The following is a 9,415-nucleotide window of genomic DNA, read 5'->3' as shown; positions in this document are numbered from 1 at the left end:
CGTTTAAATTAAAAAAAGTAAAAATGAAAGACGGTTGAGTCACTTGCTATGCAGGGTTAGGTTCAAACGCCCTCCCGGAATATTCAGGGCATGAAGCCATCATCTTTTTTTGCTTAAACCACTCAGCCCGCGATCCTTCATTCAGAGTGAGCACTTGGTCCCTCGTGCCCAACACGCCTACGTCTGAAAATGCTCAGACGACAAAGTTCGGCGAGAGAAATGTCCTGTGTGGCAGGGAACTACTTTGTCTATTTGCCCCCAACCAGCAGACGCTCTACACATCCCTCTCTCTGAAAATCCCAGCAGCTCCTGACTGTAGTCCATTTCACTTAGGCAAGGAAAAATCTCTTCCAGAAGATTCTGAAGCCCTGGTTTCCACAGCCTTCGAGTGACTAACACGGATTTGGGGAACACAACACTTACATGTTGTGTGAACGTGTGTTAAGTGGGAATTGAGATAAGAAATAAAATATAGGGTAATATGTAAAACCCGAAGTCTTCAATACACAGCACTGTATTTGGTTTATAAAGCACTTTCCACATCCTTCTTGTGTGGAAATAGAATAGAAACGCCATTTTAAAGGCGAGGAGGCTGAGACCCAGCAACGTTTAGTGCTCGCATCAGGAATTAAAGGCTGTACTTTTGCTGTCCCAGGGCATACCCTCCTGTCAAATCCCAGTGTCCCCAGCCACCTTCTAGAAACGACCCATGCATCTGTCGGATGCTGGGAGCCTCATATTGTCTTTATGGTTGGTGATTGGAGATTACGTCTGTACAAAAAGTATCGCTGGGTTTGCAGCTGAAAACTTATTTTACTGCTAAAGTGAGTAATGACGCTGCTGTCTCAAGCCACAAAGCGACTCGTGATGACGACTAGCTGAATGGATGAGAGGTCGGCTTTTGTGTCAGAAAATCTTGCAGTCATGTCCCTGCTACTCATCGCTGTCTGACATCTGCTAAGTCGACCTCTCCGAGCCTCTGGTTTCTTCATTTTTAAACATGGCAACAACTAATATTTATCAAGCGTGAACTGTGTGTGTCCTCTCAGCCGGTGATTCTCTAAGCGCTCGTGTTTATATAAACTCATCGCGTCTCTATCTCACGCTATTATCATTCTCCACGTGCACGTGAGAAAACTAAGGTGCAGAAAGGTGAAGTAACTAGCTCGACGTCGCACAGCTAATAAAAGTCAGAACCGATCCTGTGGGTGGTCCAAATGGACCTTGTGCTTTAAACCATTACACAGAAACGCTCTCCCGGAGCTGTCAGGGCAGTTATGTGATGAGATCATAGGAACGAAATGCTTGCTGGGTGGCCCCGCACAGAGTAAGTGTAGTAAGTTGTAACTACCAGGTGTCACTGAGAATTCATCTCTTTGGTTAGGCAGAAACACAAGAGCTACTATGGCGTGCACGTGGCTGAGGGGAAGCTGCTACCTGCGGTGGGACTAGTCCCTGACGGCTATTCTCCACCTGCCCGCAGCAGGCATCTCGCCTCGCAGTCACGGCACGGGCAGGAGGTTTGGCACTCGGCCCCTGGAATCTCTGTCATGACCTCTCCCATGGGGAACCTACAGAAAAACCTAAGTTGGGGCAGCTAGGGTGGGAACAAGTCTGATGTCCGCCTGACGAGAATGACAAATTCCAAAATGAGTTGGGCAGACCTAATCCCCAAGGCAATGGTTATGCGCTGGTCGGCTTGCCACTTCAGAAATTCTCTGCAAATGGTTCATCTCAGATATGGGGGGACAATCCCTTGAATAGAAGAGGCAACGGGAGCTTTAAAAACTGAGAAAATTCGAGATCTGGTGTGGAAGGCTGAGTGTGTGGCAACTGAGTGACAAATCGGCCACTGCTTTTTGTCCTCATCCAGACATTCCCAGTTTGGTTCAGACACCGAGCAGGCAGCCACATGAACGGGAGAGGTGCCCAGTGGCCATGGCGATCCTGTTAACTCTGTCAGGGACTGGCTTAGGGGGGACATTTGGCCCCATCTGGCCAATGAGCAATAAGGGAAGTCTACTGGGGGTTTCTGGGGAAATTTTCTTCCCTAATAGAAGACAGAGAGGTGCAGTAAGTAGGACACCCCTTTTTCTCCTGCGTGGCATTCTTCCTGTTTAAAATGCTATTATGATCAGGTGACGTGTGCCGCAGAAAAAGAGAGAGCATCACAGGGATGCTAATCAGAGCCCTGATGCGCCTGAGCTGGCGAAAGCATCCTTTCCGACCCATCTGATAATACCAGGTGTGGGGAGGATGGAGAGAAACAGGAACCACATAGTACCGCTGGCGGAAGAGCAAACCGGCACAGTCATTCTGGAAAACAATCTGGCAGTACTTGTGAAATTCGGTATGAGTGTGCAATGACTCATCCATCCTGGTCCGTGCCAGAGAAACTCTCCCACAGTCCGCACGGTACAGGTGCGAGGTGTTCATCACAGGACTTGGCTGGGCTTTCTTCGTGTCCCTCAACAGGGACGAGAGAGGAAAACGTGGCAGGACCAATGGCAAGGCGGGTCGATGCAGCCCCTCTGACGAGCTAGGTGTACGCAGAACAACCAGACTGGATCTAAAAACGATGGTACAGTTGGCTCTCTGTAACTATATGGTCCACAAGCACGGATTCAACCAATTATGGATCAAAAATATTCGAGAAAAAGAATGGTACGTTGTTGCTGACGTGTACCATGGAGTTAGGCTCACAATGGTTTCATCTGTACTGAACACGCACAGAATTTTTTTTCTTGTCATTATTGCCTAGATAATACAGTATAACAACTATTTACCTGGCATTCACATTATATTAGGTATTATAAGTAACCTAGAGATGATTTAAAGTACACAGGAGGATGTACATTGGCTATATGCAAATATTATGCCATTTTATAGAAGGACTTGAGCATCGTGGATTTTGGTGTCCTGGAACCAATCCCCTGAGGAGACTGGGGGATGACAGCATCGAGTAAAAAGAAAAACCAGAAAGAGATCTGTAGCAGAATCCCATGTGTCTATATTAACAACAAAACACCCAATTAGAACAACACAGGAGTAAGTAAGTATACACACGGGGTGTAGGGCAAACACGCTGGGTGATGCCTACGGGGGAGAAACAAAGAAAATGGACATGCAGGACGGAAAAAGAAGAAAGAGAGGGGTCTCCCGGAGACCAGTGATAATGTGCCTTGAACAGAGGACGCTTTCTCAACAGAATTCAAAAGAAAAACCCCAACCGGATTTAGAGTCAGAAAATTCGGAAATGCACGTCCCCATGATTCTTAACGGCTGAAGGCCCTTCGGCAACTAACCTGACAGAACCTCAGTTTCCCCATGGTGAAAAGCAAGTATGAAGAGCAGCCCTATGGAGCTGTCCTGTGAGCATCCGAAGAATTTGTGTGGAAAGCCCGAGTTTGGAACGCAGCAGAGGCTTCCTGAGTGGCAACGAAGGACTCAGCTCTCTGCCCTGTAAAATGGGGATAATTACATGACAGTGGTTCCATCGGGGACCATTAGACGAGTTTTAAATGAGACCGGACACGGGAGGAAGAGGATACACTCTGCGTGGAGTCCGTGCTGGTACCGGGCGCTGTGCTGGGGCCTCAGCAGCTCACGTCACTGGGTGAGGCACAGGGGGCCATGGTACCTGGGAGCACCTGCGACACCCTGTGCACAGGTCTGAGAGCAGAGCATGTAGTTCAGGCCGCCTTTAGGTGACACCACTCCCGGGGGCACAAGGGACCTGGTAAATCCACGTATGTATTTCTTTTTCTTTTTTTCTGTGACAATAAACCGTTTGTTTTGTTTTGTTTTGTTTTTTGTTTGTTTTGTTCTGTTTTTGGTTCCTTTTGTTTTGTTCTGTTTTTGGTTTGTTTTGTTTTGCTTCTGGATAAGGCAGGTTACCAAAAAGAGAAGAGATGAGAAGACAGAAGAGAAAAAGCAACTGTCATCGTCCCATGACCCCAAGGAGGCAAAATCTTCATTTTCCAACAAAGAGCTCATCTCTCTCTCTAACTGTCCGTAATTCTGGGAAAGGCACAATGTCGTATCAATTGTCACACCACAATTTGTCACTGCTCTTTTTAAGGTGGCTACCTCTTCTCCATCATGGTCCCTCGGGTGTCTGTGAAAGATTCAGGGGCACAGAAGCACGATGTATCCCTGGGTGACATTTTGTTTCAGATTTCCCCCTAAATACACCCAGTTTCAAAAAAGAAAAAAAAAAAAAAACCCTTTCTGAGCACCACTGCCTTCTCTCCTCCTGTAATGAGTCTTTGAAATACATTCCCTCAATGAGGACGCAAGCTCAAAGCGACGCCTTGATAACTCTTAACGAATAGTTTTTCCAAAAGACCAGTTTATGCTGCCACCAGCAACGGAGGTGCTTTTCAGGGTCCCTGCAAATTCTTAGAATAAAGTGCAAAAGCTGTTATTCTAATCTTTCCATGACTTGCTGGTGAGCATTACTTCGACTCCCAGGAAGGCGAATTCTTCCCCAAGTTCAGTGCCGCTCCATTTTCCTCTTATATCTGTTTATGAGCGCTCACACTTTTTTTAACTTTATTTTATTATTAGTTTCTAGCACACAGCACATGGGCTAGACATCCACAGAGTCTGTAAAACAGTCTCCCTAATTGCCTTTCCTCTGGCTCTCCACCTAGCCATTACGCTAATGCTAACTGCATTGAGCTCTCTCATCGTTGAAAAAAGGTTTTCTGCATATAGAGAGATCTCTCCCACACAGGCAGGCCCAGGCAGTGGCGTGGGCAATGGGACAGTGGGAAACTAAGGGGGTAAGTGTGGGGTGCTCCACCTAGCCATTACACTAATGCTAACTGCATTGAGCACTCTCATCGTTGAAAAAAGGTTTTCTGCATATAGAGAGATCTCTCCCACACAGGCAGGCCCAGGCAGTGGCGTGGGCAATGGGACAGTAGGAAACTAAGGGGGTAAGTGAGGGGTGGCAGCCTAAGGCTTCCCAAGAAAGAAGGAAAAAACAGAGGAATAACAAGGAGGAACGTTTGCACGAAAAACTGCAATGAAAAAAATCCTTCCTCCACTGAGAACGCATCTCTATAAAAGGCGTGCACACACCGGAGGCATGCAGAGACAGGGAACGTGCGGAGTGAAAATCAGAGGTGTGCTTGGGTGGATTCGGGCTCTGGGACTGGGGGCTTTCTTTCTTTCTTTAGCTTGTTTTTTACCTCCCTGGCATCTCCTGCTCACACCTGCCTCCATCTGTCCAGCACGCCACTGCCCCAAGGTCAGGTTAATTCTCAGACTTTCTTCCCAACTCAACTTAAACCTCAGGTCCCCTGGGAAGTGTGCCTCCCAGAGCAGATCCTCTTCCTGGCTCGACCTCCCAGGACATCTGTGCTTCTCTTGTCCCAGAGTTTATAACACCATTGCCTTGAGCTGGGCTGCTTCAAAAGTGACCTCTGGATTTGAAGGAAAATGCTCAGGGAGGGAGTGGACATAAATACTGCTCCCCGGCCCGGCACCACCAATCCAACCAATTCTTTAAAAACATAGTTCTCAAGCGCCTGTTATCACCAAGACACTGCAGTGAGGAATTGCGACACGGAGGCCATTCTTCCAGGGCAGAACCTAGTTAGGGAGTCAAGATTTCAACATGAGGAATGCTAGATAACCATGGAGGAATGAAGCGAAAGATAACGAAACATGACAAAGACTGATCGAGTGTGGGCGCTGTCCGGGCTGGGTGCAGGAGAGCAGGTCAACGTGAGCTGCAAAGGGAAGTCCTCTGAGAGCCCACTTTGAAAAATGACGATATAGGTGGATGGCGGGTGGACGGGCAGCATCAGCAGAGGGGCCTGTGATCTAAGCCTGCAGCAGAGAGCCAGAACTTGGAGGACCTCGAAAGCCAAGCAGAGGAGTCTGTGCCGAGGAAGAGAAGGGTGAAGACCACGTAAAGCCAATGAGAGAGGTTTATGGGGTGGTCCGTCTGGGGCCGCCCTCAGGATGCACTAGAGAAAGAACCCAGTTAGGAACGCCCCCAAGAGGTACAGAAGGGAAGGAAGCGTGAGACGCCAGAGCCTCCAGGTCCCACCTGCGAGCACGGCAGACATCACCAATCCTTCGGCGCCCAGATGGGACCTCAGGGCTCCAGGCAGACCCTACCAATCGATCCGGGGGGAGGCAGCTCAAATCTCTTTGCCTTTCAGGTTCGGTCAGTCAGGAGCAGCAATACTATGCTGCACTAACATGTATTCTCAAATTTCAGTGGCTTAAAACAGTAAAAATTAATTGCTCACTCAGGCTATCTGTCCATCACGGTCAGCCAGAGATGGCACTCATTGCTAGCACCATCCAGATCGGACTGAAAGGAACATTACCAGGCACAAGGGCACAGGGCTGGAGAGAAAGAGACAGACAGACAGACAGACAGGGACAGAAGCACACCTCTGGAGGGCCTCTCGTTAGCGTTCCAGGTTGAAGACCCAGGAATTTCATGCCACTTCTGTTCATTACTCATTGGCCAGAACTGGTCACAGCAGGCAAGAAAGTACAATCCTAATCTCCAGAAGGCAGAGAGTCAGAAAAAAATGAAAGGCTTAAGTACGTCACCTTTCAGGGCATGTGGAATTCACCATTCATTCATTCGACCAGCAAGAATTTATTTTAAAATGTCTTAAAACATTTACCGAGTGGCAAACGTCCTAAAATATTACCATTTCCTTTGGCCCCTTTAACGACACTGCAAGATAGGCATCCTCACTCCCATCTTCCCGATGAGAAACCTGGGGCTCAGGGAGGCTGAGGGGTCCGGATAGCAAAGCATGGGCCTGACTCTGTAGCCCACGCTCTCCTCCCAACTTCACACCGACTTCCTTACAGTCCCCGGGAAAGGAAGGTAGGAAATCTAGAAGTCATAAGGCACAGCGGTGGAGGCAAGCTGCCTAGGTGGGCATCCTGATTTAGACTCCTTAGCCCCGTGACTGAGCAAGTCGCTTACCTTCCTGTGCCTCGGTTTCCGCAAACCGACACGATACGAATAGTACCACCAACCGCATCGCAACGCCGTGATAACTGAGGCAGAGGACACACGTTAAGACGATGGAAGCCGTTTCCAGCTCAGAGTCCGCGGCCAACAAATGCCAGCTGCGATACTAACATGTCACCTTACTACAGGGCGGTGGTATTTCAAGATGCAACAGGTCTTTACCCCCAAAGGCCATGTGCTTGTCAATAAGCTGCTGGTTTGTATGCGGCGAGAGGCCACTTAGCATTGGAGTAAGTACCGCCCTGTCCCCGGGGGTGCCCTGCACCCGGCCACCCCACTCCTCATTATTTTCTTTAACTCTCTTCCTAGTATTTGGCAATGTCTTATTTGTGCATAGATCTGGCATCTTGCTTACTGCCTGTCTCCCCCACTCGAATCTAAGCTCCGTATTTGCCTTGTACAGATGGGGTGTAGTAGGGTACTGTAGTAGGGCATGTAGTACAGTGCTCAGCAGGTACCTGTCGGATGGATGGACGGATGAACAAATATAAGTTCCCTGAGGGCAGGGGTTTTGTCAGCTGTGTTCACTCCCGTCCCCCACTGCACTCAACACCCAACACCTCGTAGGTGCTCAGTGGGTGCTGAGAAGTCTGCCAGCTTTTCATGCCTTGGCTTCAAGGGAACGACTCAACCCTTCTTCTGCAGGGAATTAAGCTGAAGATTGGCTTTGTCACATGCTCTGCCTGTTGCTTAGCAGTTTCCACCCCGAGACCCCACACTACCTTCCTCCGCACCCCTCGGGGTTCCAAACCGGGTGCCAGACTGGCCTGAGGACACGGGGAACAAAAGGGAGAGAAGCCAAAGTGAAAGAGCGATGGGAAAGAAAGAGACCACTGAGGGACACGTAACAAGCCCCGCACGCATGTGCACACACGTGAGCTGTAAACTCTGTGCTCTAGTCCGGACTCTCCGAGAAACTTGTTACATGACCTTGAACAAGTCATCCTCCTTCTAGATTTTGGTTTCCCGATGGTAAAACCTGGGCGTTAAAGAACACTTCTAAGGGCCCTTCCGAACGAAATGCTAAAAACAAGAGATCATCTTGGGCTTTATTTCTCAGAGCTAGGTCCACGAGGTTGGGGCTTTTCCCAGGCTTCTGTAGGCCTGGCATATAGCATATCAGATATATTAGACTTATGCAGAACCTACATTAAAAATAATTCCTATTTGTCTGCAAAAGCTGAGCTGTATCTGATAAATTGCTATAAAGTTACATAAATATGTATCACTATTTGAATCTTTCAGCCTTGTTTTTACTTTCTGAAACTAACAATTGCCTTTGTTCTCAACCTTGTTTGCAATCCTGAGAGGTCCCAGGCACTCTGCTTCTAGTGCCCCTCTGGTCAAATGGACCATTTCCCGGGCCCCGCCCAGAGCTGCTGAGTTAGAAAACCTGGTGGGGGGGTGGGGGAGGGGTGCAGGAATCTGCATTTCACAAGCTTCCCAGGTGATCATTTGCAAACTGAAGTCTGAAAACCACTGCCAGGAAAAGAAGCAGCGAACAGGGGCTTCTAGAGGCAATTCTGGAGAAAGAAAGCAGAAAAAAAGGAGGCGAAACAGAGATCACGGCTCATGACTCCTGTTTTGATTGCCTGCAAATCTCTTCTGCCCACGTGTACCCTGCATGTTCCACCAGGGTAAACACATTTTGCAAAACCCTGACTCACTCTCTGCTGAGGCCCTCCCCCAGCCCTAGGGGGGGGGGGCGGGGAAAAACAATACACTCGGCCTGGGACAGCATTCAACTATCCTGATCTGCAGGAAGAGAACATTTCCAACATATCCGGCACAATGCTTGAAGACCCAAGCCACATGCCAGGGACCGTGCTACAGGGGAGAACACAAATGGTGCTGTCACCTAGATGCTTGCTGTAATTCGTTCTACCTTTGGTTTGTGATAGATATGAGTTCCAGCTGCGAGCAGTCTTAACTCATGCACGGGAGGGAGGTGTTCTTTAATGTTGAGCCACGCACACGAGTGCTGCATACCTGCTTGTGTGCATGCGCGCACAGACACACACACCAAATATCCTGTGCAGGTGTGTTTAAGCTTTTAAGGATGCAGCCCAACCTCGGTCCACAGACCGGTGCTGGAACTGGGCAGCACTGCAAGAGGTGAATGGCGAGAGAGTGAGGGAAGGTTCATCTGTGTTTGCAGCCGCTCCCCAGCGCTAGCATCACCGGCTCCGCTCCACCCCAGATCATCCATTAGATTCTCTTAGGAGCCAAAAAGGATGGGGACCGCTGTTCTAGACTTTAATGCTGAGTGCTACCAGGCACCAAGAATGTATCCGATTAAAAGCGGGTTGGAAAAGAAGGAACTGATACCGAGGGCCAAGTACTATGCTGGAGTTTTTCCCCTGTACATTTGACACCAATTCATCGGGGAGAGTATTG

General features: G+C 48.8%; 1 long non-coding RNA gene across 10 annotated transcripts in view; it reads right to left on the bottom strand.

The window, feature by feature from the left end:
* Positions 1 to 9,415, bottom strand: part of LOC102895780 — a 659,008-nt gene that overhangs the window by 461,045 nt on the left and 188,548 nt on the right. The gene's annotated exons all lie outside the window — the stretch shown is intronic.

Source organism: Pteropus alecto, unplaced genomic scaffold (assembly GCF_000325575.1).
Source record: "Pteropus alecto unplaced genomic scaffold, ASM32557v1 scaffold238, whole genome shotgun sequence".
NCBI classification, from domain to species: Eukaryota; Metazoa; Chordata; class Mammalia; order Chiroptera; family Pteropodidae; genus Pteropus; species Pteropus alecto.
Note: the sequence above shows the minus strand (reverse complement) of the source record. Positions and strands in the feature narration are given on the sequence as shown.